We start from the raw sequence: 10,162 nt of genomic DNA, 5'->3' as shown, positions 1-10,162 counted from the left end.
CTTACGCCCTTCATCCGACAATCAAACGTCACCATAGGGTAATTCCATTAGGAACGTCACCCATAACAATAATATGCACAACACAATGCATCCAACAAACCCGAACGCATCGGCACATAAATAAACATTCAAAGGACATATTTATTAAAACGAAACGTACCTTAACGTCTCCTCGTGGCATTCGCCGCCGCCAAATCGGGACAATCTGGCTTGTGATGTCCCTCCTTATGACAATAGTAGCACATCCCGTCATCACTTCTCGGCATTGTGCACTCCCATAACTTGTGGCCCCTAACACCACAATTGAAACATCTAGGTGCACGAGAATCCATCGTGCCTTTACTCACATTACCTGTACTCGCACTTACACCCTTATTTTTCTTACTTGGGGCGCCGTACGAATCAACCCTTCTCTTACTTGAAGGCTCACACATCTTTGATCGCGAATACCATTCGAAACCCCTAGCCACCGCGAATAACTCCACAAACGACTTCGCTTGACCCCTGCTAATTTTATTCTTCAAGTCATTATTCAGGGTTTGATAGAAATCTTCCATCAACATACGATCATTCCCCATATACTCCGGGCAAAAACGAGCCTTCGCCATAAAGATCGTCTTGAGAGTATTCAAGTCTATAGATCCTTGTCGCAAATTTCGCAATTCATCACGCAATTCCATCAAATCGACTCCAGCCTAGAACTCCTCGAAGAATTCTTTCTTAAATTCGTCCCACGATAACGCCATAAACGGTTCTCCACCGACAAGATCAATCTTACCATCCAACCAATCCTTCGCCCTACCTCGCAACAAGCTAGTAGCGAGTCTTGTCATCTTCTCGGGAGGGCAATCAATAGTACGAAAACACCCTTCGACATCCGAGATCCATGTTGTGCTTACCAAAGGATCCGGTTTCCCGTCATACATCAGGGGTTCAGTCCTCATGAAGCTCTTATGATAACGCTCCATTTCACCCCTACCTTGAAATTTGGAATACTTCCTATCCATTTCTTCTCGAAACACACCCATTTGCTCCGCAACGGCGGCCTCAACTCTAGTGTTAAAATCGTCGTTATTCGTCTCGATCTTGTTTCCCGTCGTCATTCTAAAGAATTCAAAACGATTGGTCCACGAACGTATAAAACAACGCGCACAACACCGCCCCATCTTGCTAAACACTCGTCGTACATCACTTGTTAGACACGATTTGCACCCGTAATAAGGTTTGCAAGTCCTTATTATGCACACACGCCGTATCAACTCGTTAGTACAACGACTGCCTCGTTTGATGATATAACCAACACAAACCAAAAATTTTACGCGTTATAAACACACGCAAGAATTACGTCACAACACAAGCCAAAATCCTAGTTAGTTCATCTACATGCTAAGGCACTAACCAAGTCCCCGTCCGACCCGTTCACCTACAAGTCCCGCAACAAATAAGCACACACAAAAGTCTAAGTCTAGGCACCTATCTCAAGTCGCCTAAATCCCTTAGACCATGCTCTGATACCACTTGAAACAACCCAACCCGTATTTAAATCGGCCCGTAAATTTTTTTTTCTTTAATACATGAATATTTAGGTCCCAATTATGTTTCCGAAAACATCTTTAGCACAAAAAAAAGTTCAATAATCTTTTAAAACATTTAATACATAGTTTAAATATCTGAAAGGGCGAACACGACCCGACTATTTTAATTTCCAACAAAACATGGCATGGTGATTGGGACTATGCTACCCAATCCTAATCGAGTCCAAGAACAAGATCTTCTAGAGCAACCTAGCCAAGATCTCTAATCCCGTGCTTACCCGAGCCGCCAATCATGCGAACCTATAAAAATAGCAACAACCAGAGGGTAAGCTAATGCTTAGTGAATGTAAAGATACTATAGACATACATATGCATAAAATGGCTACGCATCACCAAGCATCAAAATAAACACATACCGTCTCCGCACGGTAAACAAACTATAAAGGAGCACATACACAAAGTATCTACACGCTACGTAATCACCAAGTTAATGCCACAAGATTAGCTACAACGCAACAATAAGTATATACGCGTATACAATAAATATAATCAACAACAACAATAAACAACAACAATAAGGTTAACCCCTTAACCCAAACCACATAAAGGTCGGCCGAACTACCCGGGCCTTAGCGAATTCGCACTACCCGAGATTCACTTCCTTCACCACTTCTACAACTGAGGTTGGCCAAACTACCCGAGCCTTAGTGAATTCGCACAACTCGAAATTCACCACCTCATCACCAAGATGACCGAACTACCCGAGTCATCATGAATCCGCGCTAACCGAGATTCATTTTCTCAACAACAAATGCTAGCAACCCATCGCCAAAAGGGTTATCCAAAACGCTAGCCAAATCACCACACCAAGGGTAAAACCCAAAATGTATAAACGTATCTCATGGACCCGAAGCACAAGAGGAGTCCATTCACCCACACCAACATAGAGTAAACCCCAGCAAGGGTCACTCTACACACACGCACTCATTTTACCCATACACATGTGCATAGTAAATTTACACTCACCTTAAATTCCTCGATGAAGTGCAATCCAATCCCGCAACTCGCCAATGGAACGTACCTATTCCATTTATCACATAAACGTCAATATAAACTCATTTGGACTCTCGACCCGCCCAAATGAACAACAAGTGCAATTCACGCCCCTTTGCACTTTAACGCTACATGAAGGTCCGAAACCAACAAGACCAATTCCCACGTTCCCGAAATACCTAAAAGTGCCAACTTTAGCAATCGAATGCATTTTAACTCGCTTGTTGCCCAAAAACCCATTTTGACCCTTAATAGTCAAAATCTAACCATTTACAAGTTTTGACACCAAAACATATTTAACTCGGGTTTATACTTCGACTTACTTCATTTTAAGTTTATAAACCTTATTGACTCGACAATCGAGTCACAATCATCACCAAACCCTAATTTTGACTCTATTCAAAATTAGTCAACCACATGAACCCTAAAGGCTTCCAACACCTCAATAATCACTAAATACTAGGGATTACACTCTTTTGTAAGCATTAAACTTGGTTAATTAGTTTACCAAACCAAAACCCGCCTTCAACACCTTTAAACCCGAATCCTAGTTATTATCTTCCATTAACAACTAGTGGGGTTCCCATTATGAACATACAATCAAAAGCCCTAAATTTAGATGATGAACACGAAAACGAAATTCGGAGTTAGAGCTTACCGCCAGTATCACCTTGTAGCTAAGAACGAGGAGTACAAAGTTGCCTCTTATGCTTTCGATCGAATCACGAATCTTCCTTTCCAAAAATCCCTTTGAATCAAATGGGGTTTTGAAGTTTGAGAGGAAAATGAAAAAGAAAAGGAAAAAGAAATAAGAGAAATGAGATGAGTGGATGAAATTTAAGATCCCAATCTGGCACACACGCGAAAAGACCAAAATGCCCTTGAATATCTTTTAAAATTACAAATCTGGTACCAGCTCGCCAGGAACGCCGCGACGCGGCCTCATTTCCTCGCGCCGCGACAATACACTAAGTCTGGGGTTCGTTTTACAAGCCATCTGATCTTGAAACTAGTTAAACGCCGCGCCGCGAATCCTTCATACACTAGTCGTACATGAACTCCAGCATACGAATACGCCTCGAATCCTTCATACACTAGTCGTACATACACGAAACACCTATATATCATATACGGGGAAAACGGGGTGTTACATTAACCTACTACTCGGTGTAAATAGCAATGGGAAAGCAACTACCTTGGGTGTAAGATTAACAGTGGGATAATTGCATGACACTTGGAAGACTTTACTTCCAAGCGTAGGTCTTTTGGTACACAACTTAACTTGAAAGACTTTACTTCCAAGTTTGGAAGACTTGACTTCCAAAATAAAACATGGGAGGACTTGACTCTCCCGAGAGTGTCAAAGCTCAAGGCTTTTATTCACTCGACTACTTCCCACATAACAAGCTTTTATGCTTATTTTGAGAAAGGGTAGGAAGTAGAAACTACCCTTCCATAATTGATCGAATAAAGGTTCCATAGCTTTTGGCTATGGCATGTGTTGTCTAGCAACACTAGCACGAAGCCATTGCTCTTCATCAAGAAGATAGCACAATGTGAAGCTCGAGGCTCCTCTTCCCACGGTACTTTACATCTTAAAATGATGCAAGTATGAAATGGTGTAGATTAGAAAGTCTCCTACACCAAGTAGTGCGACATTCGGGAGACTTAACTCCCTGAAATGGATGGACTTGAATCATCCGGAAGTGTTAAAGCGTAAAGCTTTAAACACTTGGTTTTTTTAAAGCATACATAGAAGACTTTACTTCCATGCAACAACCTTGATTCTCTTTAAAATTTTCAACTTTAAACACATGAATCATTTTGAAAGTGGAAGACTTTACTCCCACTTGAACTTTTGCAAAAACGAAGGATGACTTTACTTCCTCATTAGGAGCGTCGTTCTTAATTAGGAACGTCGTTCCTAAAACTGCCTAGAAGGTGCTACTGTTTAGGTTAAGATAAAGAACGTCATTCCATTCCTTGGAACGTCATTCCTGCAACTGTCTAGAACTCTTTCTGTTTAATTATGAGATAAAGAACGTCATTCCATACCCTAGAACGTCGTTCCTGATCCATATTTGCAGTTTTTTAATGTTTAAGTTCAAACAAGCACCTTCCTACCCAAATCACCAACTGTTTTTGGTCTTTTCAAATTTCCCAAATGCATGAAATGCAACTACATGCCAATGCGAGCTAATAAAACACAAAAGCAAACAATTCTACATGAAATGCAAACTATCATGAGCAAATATACACAAGTGTGATCGTTTAAAAGGTAAGCTATGGCTTTATTTTGACCAAAGCTTTTCAACAATTCAGCAAAACACTTAGGAAAATTTTAAAATTAGGTCATAATTTTATTTAAGAATAAGTCCACGAGAATTTATCTCCCCCCCCCCCCCCCACTTGAGATCATGTAATGCCCTCATTACATGGAATCGAAATAAAATAATAAATTCGAGAGGACAAAATGAAAAAGTGGAAGAGAAATAGAGATACCCGAGAATAAAAGTCATTTCCACAAGTATTCGTCAAATTGCATGAAATTCTCTTGACATATCCGCATTGCCAAACTTCCTTCTTGATTTTGATTAACGAGTCTTTATCTTGACTCGTCCCCATCTTCTCAACATTCCTTATCGGGGTGGTTATCCCCACACTTTATCGGACGACATGTGAAATCGGTGGAAAAAGTTCCACGAATCAAGAGAGTGAGCCAATCATTAACCCCTCGGGTGGTGTATAAGAATAGAATAACCTTCTTCATTTGCATTAAGAAGATTGAACCAACTCGAGAGTCAACAAAAGACTCTCTTCCAAACACGATTTTGAACATGAGGTTCGCTTTCTTAATCGGCTCACACAAACACGAATCATCAACCTCAGGTTGCAAAACCTCCTTAAAATCATCAATACCATACCCGAGAGGATTGTCATACACTTTGAAAGTTTCAGGTATGATATTCTCAACCTCATCTCCTTCTTCATCATCATCTTCACTATCATCATCACTATCATACTTTCCATCACCAAGTGGATTGTCATGGATTGTAAAAACGTTGGGTGTTGGCAAAGTTTCACTTACTTCATCATCTTCCTCATCACTCTCACTAACTTCTTCATACTCCTTAACATCATATTCACCTTCATCATTATCCTTATCAACATCTTCATTCTTCTCTTCATCATTGGTTATTGAAGATTCAGGTACTTGTACAATCTCCACTACTTCGGTTTTGGCATAAAAGCTTACATCATCATCATCATCATCATAAAAGACCCAATTTCTCGATCGAGAAGTAGAGACTATAGGTGAAGTGGGTGGTGAAATGGTAGTTGATACAAAATCTTCAACTAAAGGGAGCATGGAACTCACTGTTTTCTCAAAGATTTGAATTGAAGCTTGTTAAATTTCTAACATTTCCCTCAAATCTATTCTCTCTTGAATTAGAGCCTCCATACGGTTAAGGTGGGATCTCACAACGGTTGAGAATAACTCTAGTAAATTCGAATCGATCTCCTCTTGTTGTTGATTTTGAAATTGAAATTGAGAAGAATCCCATGTCGAGTCATCCCCCTCATAACAATAGTCCATTGGTTGACTAATAAAGTCAAAATTGGAAATAGGACCATTATTTCAAGGTTGATCAATGGGGGCAAAATCATTCATGTAACTATCATCATAACCCCTGTCTCGATAACAACCATCACAAGCACCACAATAACCATCCGTCTCACCATTAGCTTGACCCAAAACTTGGCTTTTTAACCTCAAAACTTCACTTGATTCATTCCTTAAGCTCAAGTGTTGATTCCTTTGCATAAATATGATCTATTAAACGATTTTTTCTCCGAAACGACCAAATACCACAAACCGCTCACTAATCATCACAAATTGTATCGAAACGCCACGATTGTGGGGATATATTGCGAAGGTAAATATGTATATTTTGAGCAATATCAGAATATGACAATCAAAATTCACTTAAGACATGTAAATGATCAGTATGTAATCCACATTCAATCAAAAGTTCAAAGTTATGTCCCTAGCACGAAGCACATACTCGCACTCACAATACACATTGCACGAAATCCAGTTTTAATCTGCGCATCAGTTTTATATTGGGCATAACCGGAGCCAGGAGCATGCAAATCAAGCAAGGTCAGTGGCCATGGTTCAAGGACAAGATAAACTAACACATATCAAAAGATGAGGTGATTTGGTTTAGCAAATTGGTACAGTTTATTCCGTAAATTAAGACGTTCTGTTTCATTCCAATTCAGTAGTTATCAAAACTTTGGCCTTATTGTACATAATGTATCAGGTTTCAAGGGTTTCCATAAACTAGACTTTGGTCAGATATCATATAAAGAATAAATATTCAGAAGTTCAAGTTCTAAAACTATCCATAACTCAACTTATAGGGCTAAAGGTGCATACTTAACAGATTCAGACAGAATTCAGGTTGTCATTTTGGCACGCACATTACACAAGCTATACAAATCCAAATAACACAAGGCCTAGATGAAAAGTTATCTAAAACATATGAATTTTACAGAAATGCAAATACTTTATTCAATATCTGATAAGGCTAAAAAGGAACATATATTTCATAGCAATATCCCTCCTAAATAATAGGTTTTCATATGTAATTGTATTATATTTTCATTGTAATTGTTTAAATAAATAAGTGAGAAGACAAAAGGCGAAAACGAAGATTTGAAGACACAAACGTCCAAAAAGCTCAAATGTTCAAGATACAATTCAAAAGGTTCAATTTATTGATTAAAAACGTCTAAAAATGACAAGAGTACAAGTTACAAAACTCAAAGTACAAGATATTAAATTGTACGCAAGGACGTTCGAAAATTCGGAACCGGGACATGAGTCAACTATCAACACCCGACGCAATGGACCAAAAATTATGAGTCAACTATGCATAAGAATAAAATATAATATATAAATAATTATATAAATTATTTATATATTATAAATATATATATAATCATGTCGACAAGCTATGAGACAAAGGATCCTGAGCTGGATTTTCAAACTCCACGACTCGCGGAGTTTGAAGGCCAAAAACTCCACGACTCGCGGAGTTTGAAAGCCAAAAACTCCACGACTCGCGGAGCTGTCAGAAATCAAAATGCCTATAAAAGGCCATGCATTCGTTCGATAATAATAATATAAATAATAATAATAATACTCTGTAATAAATAAATAAATAAATAAATATATAATATATATAGTATAGGGTAGTTTTATATTAGATTAGTTCGGGTTATGTAAAGGTTATTTTATGGGTTTTTGAAGTCGAAATTCTGTCCGTGTAACACTACGCGATAAATACTCAATGTAAGTTATGTTCTCCTTTTTAAATTAATGTCTCATACTTAAGTTATTATTATGCTTATTTGAGCCAAAGTAATCATGATGTTGGACTAAATATTAAAGATAGGGGTAATTGGGCTTTGTACCTTAATTGGGGTTTGGACAAAAGAACGACACTTGTGGAAATTAGACTATGGGCTATTAATGGGCTTTATATTTGTTTAACTAAATGATAGTTTGTTAATTTTAATATAAAGATTTACAATTGGACGTCCCTATAAATAACCATATACACTCGATCGGACACGATGGGCGGGATATTTATATGTACGAATAATCGTTCATTTAACCAGACACGGGAATGGATTAATAGTCTATGGAATTATTAAAACAGGGGTGAAATTATGTACAAGGACACTTGGCATAATTGATAACAAAGTATTAAAACCTTGGGTTACACGCAGTCGATATCCTGGTGTAATTATTAAACAAAGTATTAAAACCTTGTTATAGTTTAAGTCCCCAATTAGTTGGAATATTTGACTTCGGGTATAAAGATAATTTGACGAGGACACTCGCACTTTAAATTTATGACCGATGGACTGTTATGGACAAAAACCAGACGGACATATTAAATAATCCAGGACAAAGGACAATTAACCCATGGGCATAAAATTAAAATCAACACGTCAACCATCATGGTTACGGAAGTTTAAATAAGCATAATATATTTTATTTCATATTTCATCGTACTTTTATTTACTCGCTATTTTATTTAACGTCATTTATTTATTGTCATTTATTTTTCGCTACTTTAATTATCGTCATTTATATTTTGCATTAGGTTTTAATTGTAACTTAAAATATAAAATCGACAAACCAGTCATTAAACGGTAAACCCCCTTTTATATATTATAAATATAATATATTTTGTACAAATATAATTGTTTAAAAATATAGTGTGCAATAAGCCCGCTCCCTGTGGAACGAACCGGACTTACTAAAAACTATACTACTCTACGATTAGGTACACTGCCTATAGTGTTGTAGCAAGGTTTAGGTATATCCATTTTGTAAATAAATAATTAAAACTTGTGTAATATTTCGTCGTATTTCGTATTTAAATTAATACTATTTCGTACACCCCGCTGCACACATCAAGTTTTTGGCGCCGCTGCCGGGGACTCGGCGAAACGCTATATTTTTAATTTATTTTTGTATAAATATATTTATATATATTTTTAGAAAAACAATATAAAATTAAAAAAAAAACGTTTTTCAATCTCCACGACTCGCGGAGTTTGCAGGCTTAAAACTCCACGACTCGCGGAGCCACCCTGACGCGCCTGCAGAAACCCTAAATTTGCATTTATTACGGAGTTTTAATTATTATTATTAATTATTTAGTATTTAGGGTTAATTAATTTAGTATTTAATTTAAGTTTTAATTAATTTGTAATAATTAATTAGTTTTATTTAAATTGTAAAATTAATAGTTTTACAAAATAAATAATATAAAAATAATATTTTTATAAAAATTGTACTTTTTATAACTTTTAGTATATTTTTATATTTTGTTCCTTTTTAATTGTTTTAGAGTAATTTTTGTATTTTTTTTTTATTTAGTTTTAAGATATAGTTTTTGCCATAATTATTTTTACTTCTAGATTTTTAGGCTTTGCCGTAAAATCCCTTAAGTGCTTTTTCTTTAGACTAAGATCTAGGTGCTTTAGAATTTTACGATGCCTTTTTAAGTTTTAGTACCTTTTTAAGTTATTGCCATTTGGGATATAGTTTTACTTGTAAGCTTTAATATTTTTAGACGCAACTTTTAATTTTTTAGTTTTTAGTACCTTTTAAGTTACGACGCGCTACTTTCTTTTTATTTTCAACCTTTTATTTTTCGACATTTTTCGACGCGCAATCTTTTTCTTTCTTATTTCTCGACACGCTAGTTTTTAGGACTTAGAATTTTCTCTATTTCTTCTCTATAATTTCTTTAAAATTTCAACGAAAAATTATTTTAAGCGGTTAAATTGATAGACATCCAAATTTTCTGCTTCGTAGTAATAGTTGGATTTGTTAGTGGCTGAGTTGTGAGCTTCCGATTTAAAGGGTTCTGGCTCCCTGCTGCATCTTTTGGCTATTCGAAACGTGGGCAAAAGCAGAAAAGTCTATTAATTGGACAACTTATATAAGTTTTTCTATTTTTATAACTAATAGGATAATTAGTAAA

This window comes from Rutidosis leptorrhynchoides, chromosome 5 (assembly GCF_046630445.1).
Source record: "Rutidosis leptorrhynchoides isolate AG116_Rl617_1_P2 chromosome 5, CSIRO_AGI_Rlap_v1, whole genome shotgun sequence".
NCBI classification, from domain to species: Eukaryota; Viridiplantae; Streptophyta; class Magnoliopsida; order Asterales; family Asteraceae; genus Rutidosis; species Rutidosis leptorrhynchoides.
This window is presented reverse-complemented; position numbering follows the sequence as displayed.